At 38.1% G+C, this 6548-nt stretch overlaps 1 long non-coding RNA gene across 1 annotated transcript; it reads left to right on the top strand.

The window, feature by feature from the left end:
• Positions 1–734: 734 nt before the first annotated feature.
• Positions 735–5691, top strand: LOC140658165 (uncharacterized). The gene is made up of 3 exons (XR_012044622.1): positions 735–1748; positions 3463–3557; positions 5003–5691. It is a non-coding gene; the product is annotated as an uncharacterized lncRNA (long non-coding RNA).
• Positions 5692–6548: the final 857 nt, after the last annotated feature.

Genomic DNA, 6548 nt, shown 5'->3' with positions numbered 1-6548 from the left:
AGTAAGTGGCAGGTATACACAGCAACTTCTGCTGGCAATTGTTTGTGTTTTAGGATAAGCAGCTCAATAGGGTCCCAGATCAGAAAGAGATGTTTGATTGCTGCCTGAGTAGAAGTAATTCATAATAGCTTGTTCAAGAATGGAAACAGAATCAGATTTTAATTCCATTCCTTTACAAATCAAAACAAGTTGACAAATATCACAAGTAGACGGGATTTTTTTTTTGTGTGGGATGTCCAAAAACTAGTGTGTCTGATGGTTCTTAATTTCAAGGTATTATGATTGTCTTGGAGTATTATTGTAAATTAGATGAGTTAGTCTTTGCCAAGACTACATCCTGGGATAATCAGAGAAGTGCAGATTAATGGAAAGCAGAGGGGAAAGGCATAGCTGCAGGTGACGCGATGCAACTGCTGTAATCTTTCTCAGTTTCATGATAGCACTGTTGTGGCTTAGCAGAGGAAGTAACGGCGTAATAAGATGCAGCCCTGCTTGTTGCTCTGTGGACGTAAGCAAGAGGGTGAAGTTCTGAAGCAGGTAAGTGGTTCTGAAGATTCTAAATCCTGTTTATTTACTTTTTCTAGACCAGTTAAAATGTTACACAGTTAAAATTTGAACATTGTGAGATTCGAGTGCTCTTTTAAAAAGAAAAAAAGTTGATTCTTACAGATTCTATAAGAAGAGTTTTAAAAATGGCATCGTAAGCAATGGCCGCAGCTCAGCTACAGTCTAACGGAGAGCTGGAGCACAGGCTGTAGCTCAGGCGTGCCAAGGAGCATCGCGAGCTGCGCCTGGCTGCCGGAGGCAGCTCCAGCTCCGGCCCGTGAGACAGGTTGGGTGCTGACACCTCTGAACACCAGGCATCCAGCTCTGAGCTCGGTAATATCTTGTGGGCGTTTTCAGGTAGCCCTGTGAGATTGCACAATACACTACTTATTGCCATCCGTATCTTTTAATTGAGTTTATAAGAATTTCCTAAAATAGGAAGAATTTCCTAAAATTTCCTCTAATAGGAGGAAGTGCTTAGACTATTGGAAGTTGCAAACAGAAATATTGATGAAATTGGCCTTTTCTGGATGAATTGTCTCAGCTTCATGCTATGCTGTCTCTGAAATTGATTCTGAGGTTAATTGGCTTTATCTTGGCCACTGTTTCTCAAAGTCTCCTTTTGTTAATTAAAAAAAAAAAAAAACCAAACCAAAAACCAAACCCCAGACTTCTGGGCAACTTTGTATTAGCAGTGCTAAATGTATCACAGGAACTATGAGAAAATCCTTTAAGGATTTTTACTTAGGCATGCAATTAAGTAATACACTTAAAGCTGTTGATACCACGTTAAGATCAGAGAACAAAATGCTAGGAACAGAAATTAGATGTACTCACAGCTCAAAGAAATATCCTGTGATGAGATTAGAAAGCCAGACTAGAGCTTGATATCATACTATTGAACAGAATTGGCAACCAGTAAGTACTGAAAATCAAAGAATTATTTTAGATGGTAGACATAGATGAGACTGTATAAAAACAAAGAAGTCTGAGAAGGAGAAAAGCCAAACTTGGGCTTTCATTCTTTCTAGTATGCAGTATCATCAGCTCTGTAAATGATGCTAATCTTTTGTTTCTCTTCTTTGTTACTGTTTCTAGATGTAAACATGGTGTCACAAAGATGCAGCTTGGGAGTCCAAGCCATGGTAAAACAGCTGTGTTCTAATTTCTGGAGGGAAAATCACCCCAGATTTGCTTCCCAGGTGATTTCCTCCAATTCCTCCTTATCTTATACATACTGACTTATAAACACATCAAGTTGTAAGACAATAAAGTAACTCTTCACTGCAACTCAAATAAATAATAGACAAACCAACCAATGTATCTCAAGCCAACTTTCCTTGTTTTTTCTATTGATTCCTTCGATAGAAAGGATTCAAGATTCCTTCCTTTTTTCCTTGATTTCTTCTATTTACTGCTAATAGTGTTAGAAAGCTTTAAGAGTTCCTAGTTAAGAGTTAGGTTTTTAGTGCTATTAGCAAGTTGGAAACACCTGGAGTGTTTCAGACTTAGCTCTTTCACTGATCTGTGGAATAGATGCATGTTTTACCCAGTCCTTAATTAAGCACAAGTTTTAAAAATAACCCAGTAAAAACTGTGTTGTGACAGAAAAATAAGTACAATGTGCAGTGGCTACATTAAAAGGCAAGAGAAGTCTTTTGTATTTTCTCTAGCCTGCACTCATTTACTCTTTAGGGAGCAGGATATTGAAACAAAACCGGTGAGTGATAGAGCTGTAGAGGTTCCATGGTCCATTAAGATTTCACACTGTTTTTTGTGATTAGATACAAGACCATATGCTGATAAATTAATTCGAAAACTGTATCTAACTGACTATGAACACAACTCCATATAACTCCTAATGCTTCATCAGCTAGATCTGCTGCTAGGGATAATTTTCTCTATATTGTCATAAAAATCCAGAAAGTTACTAAATGGTCTCTAGTCTGGTTTCGTTTGGTTAATAAAAATATGAACTGTATTTCTATGCTGGTTAACTAGAAAAACTAGTTCAAAGAAAGATATGCTGTGGGAAAAAAAAAGCTGTCTAAAGAAAGATGACATTTTTCTGAATGTATAGTTTGCTAAGCCATAAGACAAGGATGAAAAGCAAAGCTTGATTTAATGCTATTTAAAAACTCTTTCCAGAATTCTTGCTTTCTCACAGAAGCTATGTGTCAGTAGCAATTATAGCATGCTATATGTAGGTGTTGAGGATCCGTGCATGGCTGTACGAAAAGGACTTGATCATTAATGAAGTTACAGTACATTTCCTGAAGTGTTACAGCAGGAGATAATTTCTGCTAAATTTTACATGGCAAGCAGCGTAAGGCCCGCTTCTCCACTCCATATGCAAAGAATCTGTGTGACTTAGTCACAAAAGCAGGCTATTTCATATAGGTCAGTGTTTCCTGGATCCATCTGCGCACATGCTATGCCACCCATGGAATTTGAGTTCTGTGATATCTTAGATAATGGTCAGAATGGAACAGTAGCTGTAAAGGTGAGTCTCCTACTGTACAGATACATCAGACCACCTCAGTAGTTATTTTGTGAATTAATCTGTTTCTATACAGTATTTCTAGGCAGACATTGTCTTACAGGCCAGCAAGCAGTGTAGCAATCACTCTGAATGCTACAGTTCATTGAATAATGTTGAGTGTAGTGAATGTACTTTAGGGCTGTAAGCTCATATGTTAATGTAAACTGAAAATTGAGTACGCTGCAATATGAAAAGAATGATGGTTATTAACAACAGTAACAGTACTTTAAGAAATAGTGAGCTGTCTGAACTAGTAATTAAGATGTTTTATTGGATTTTCAAAAAGAAAGGCTAGGTAGCCTCATTTTATAGAAATTCTTGGTTTGTAGAGGAAGAGGTAGCACAAATAATCATTGTTAACCTTTTCATTTCAGTGCTGCTTGTTTAATATCTGCAAATTGTTGTTCATTGTCTGCTCATGATGATGTTTGCACAGACCAACAGCATATGCAAAGCAGGAACGTGAAAGGTGAGAGTTGCAGTACAAATGTGTAGCCTTCCATGCCAGCACACTGATTGAATTAAAGGGTTTCATGAAGTGTGGCAGCAGTAGTGCTGATGAACTGCAGACGTGGTTTTTTAGAGCTGACTGCGTTCACTTGAGAACGATATTAAGAATTCAAAAAGTTTACCGTGTTTTGACCTCAGAAACGTAAATATGTGTGTCTGAAAGTTAATAAGCTATAGTAGAGATCTGTTCTTCATGGTGTAGTTACAGTAATTCTATCTTATTTTTAAATACCTGAGGCTCTTGATGTAATGGGTCTACACAGCTTGAGAAATAAAGCTGAGTCACCAAATGAAGAATGCAATAAACTGCATTCAAAACAATTGCCATCTGGTTTTTTTATATTCCTCCTCATTAAAACTGGAAGGCTGATTTTTCCCAAATGCTGCAATGAAGATCAGGCATTCCTGTGTTGTAGCATGGCCATTTTTGTGTTGTTCACAACTAGAGAATTCTACGTGTTGTCTCCCCTTCATACGCTTAAGCAAATAATTTGAGGAAATTTAAATGACGCATTTTCAGGGTACAGGTAAAACCAAAGACTAACCTTTTATTTTTCCATAGAGGTGACCAATCCTTACTTAGGCCCCACCTAATGTAGTCTAAAACAAATAACCACATGTGGTGCACTGCTATCTGAAGAATTTGTTACTAAGGTCAATTTTATTAAAAAAAAAAAAAGCTGGGGTGGGGCAAGAGATGATGTTTGTTGTTAAGAAATGCAGTTTGTAAGCCTTAGTTCACATAAAGTCCTTTCCCAGCTTTGACATATTCCACAAGGAATATGTCAGCTTAGATGTGGACAATATAACCCTATAAAGAATTGTCAAGGTCAGTGCTAACGAAGTTGGGACTGATTTATTGTGCGTTCCTAGAACAAGGACAGTTTAGAGGGTTAGATTTGATTTAGTTTTCAGCACTGAGGTATTGCTAGGGGAAAAAAACCCTACAACTCAACGAATTACTGTGCTGTGGATGTGATTAAATCAGTACTGGTCACACAACACAGATACACTTCTTGTTTCTTTTTTTGAGGCATGCTCAAAGACCTTGAAATTGTACAGAGTGTGGGAAATTTAGTCTTTTAGCATGTTAAAATGTAAAATACTGTCTTTGAGATGCACACTGCTTCCACACTGGGTGATGTTGCTGTCCTTACAAAATGCACGTACACCTCCTTACGCTGGGCTTGCATCATGTGAAGAGAGTAGCCTACGGCGTTTGGGAGGTGGATGGCATCCTGCTGGGGACATGCAGTATGGCTCTTTGAGGGACATTTGGAAATGTGGAAGTAGACTTTTTTTATAATGCTCAGCAGCGTTTTAAATGAATGTACAGGGAATCATGGGGTTATTTCAGTCATCAGGAACAGTTCAAGGTTTGAAGCAGGAGTAATATCCTTGCAGGTGTATTTTGATGGTCGTTCACCTCTGGGAGAAGAAGAATCCCGTTGCTCACCCTTGACCTGCGACTGCTGATCAGTGCTGTCTAGAGGTGGAAAGTCAACAATCCTCCACAGAGGGAAGACCCAGAGAAACGTTCTCAGAAATGTTCTATTTTTTTGTTTGTTTCTAATCTTTCCCTTCCATTGTTGGCAGCATCTCAGGTTTACCAAACTGGACTCCTGGTGTATCTAATACTTAGGGCTCTGGTAACACAATGCATGGGGCTCTTTCATCTCATTCTTCCTTTGCTGTAGCTGTTTTGCAGTTCATCTACTTAAAAGGGGGTGGAAAAGATTTTGCAAATCAAAGGGCTGGCTCAGTTCTTCTTCCTTTGACTATTTGGAAGTATTCCATTGAGAATAAAATTGTAGATCTGAAAAAAATATGCTGCTTTCATAATGCTTTCATAATTTCCCCTGCTTCTATGGAAATGGCTTGCTTTTCTTTTGCACTCTATATGGGTGGTTTTCAAGCTGTTCTTCAGTGGAAGAGGGGAGGATGCAATCTCTGTGTCATCAACCAGAAGTCAGGTCATTTTTGGTGACTTAATACGTAAATGGAAGCATACTGTGTGTGGAAGTTTTCCCTTTGAAAGTTCCTGTGTGTTACCAGATATGTGGTATTCTTCCCTACTTTAATTGGGTTCCTTTGCTGCGCATAATCGGTATGTTACATGAATAAATCAGCACACAATTCTTTCAAAAGATGTCATTATTAATCTTTAACTGGTTATAAATGGAGTGAAAATATGACTAGTAATATAGAGTATCACAAAAATGATAGAAAAGACATAGACATTGCAGGGGCTGAGGAGTTCGAGTCTGACAGCTGGCGAGGTTTTGTCCTATCAATAAATAACTCATCGAGGGAGAGTGAGGCCACAAATCCTAGAAATTAATTTTTTTTGTCAAAGGTCTTTCCAGAGGAAAATTGGACTGACCTGTATAAATTATATACAAATTTCAACAAGCCATTTAAGTGTTAAAAGATATTTCATCTATTTACACTTTTAATATTTTCTCATTAAGTGTAGAGCTGTGTAGCAGATTACCAAGATGCACAAGTCTCTTTCAGTATTTCTTTATGAACGTAAGCAGGGGTAGCAAGACTGGTTAAATTTTGACTGCATGGAAGTTAGAGGAAACTATTGCTGCTGTTGGTATATGTATGCGTACATATATTTATTTTGCACTGCATGATGGCTGTTTAACAAGTTTCTGCTGCCACCAAGGATTGTGTAACTCCTTCTCCCTTGCAAAGAGAGGCTGGCTAGGAAACTCTGGAGCTGGCCTTTTTGTCACCAAGATAACCTCCTACACAGCAATCCCAGGGCCACTTTACGGCTGTAAATTGCTAATGTGTGAGCAAACCACTGAATTTAGAGAAGAATATAGGCTTTTTTCTTCTCCAGATTTCAAGAGCTTGCCTTGTTTTTTGCCAGTTCAAGGACCTGTGGTGGAAAACAATAGCCATTATTGTCATGAAGATAAAATCTCTGACAGAATGT

The sequence above is a fragment of the Ciconia boyciana genome, chromosome 11 (genome assembly GCF_034638445.1).
Source record: "Ciconia boyciana chromosome 11, ASM3463844v1, whole genome shotgun sequence".
In the NCBI taxonomy this organism is placed as follows: Eukaryota; Metazoa; Chordata; class Aves; order Ciconiiformes; family Ciconiidae; genus Ciconia; species Ciconia boyciana.
Note: the sequence above shows the minus strand (reverse complement) of the source record. Positions and strands in the feature narration are given on the sequence as shown.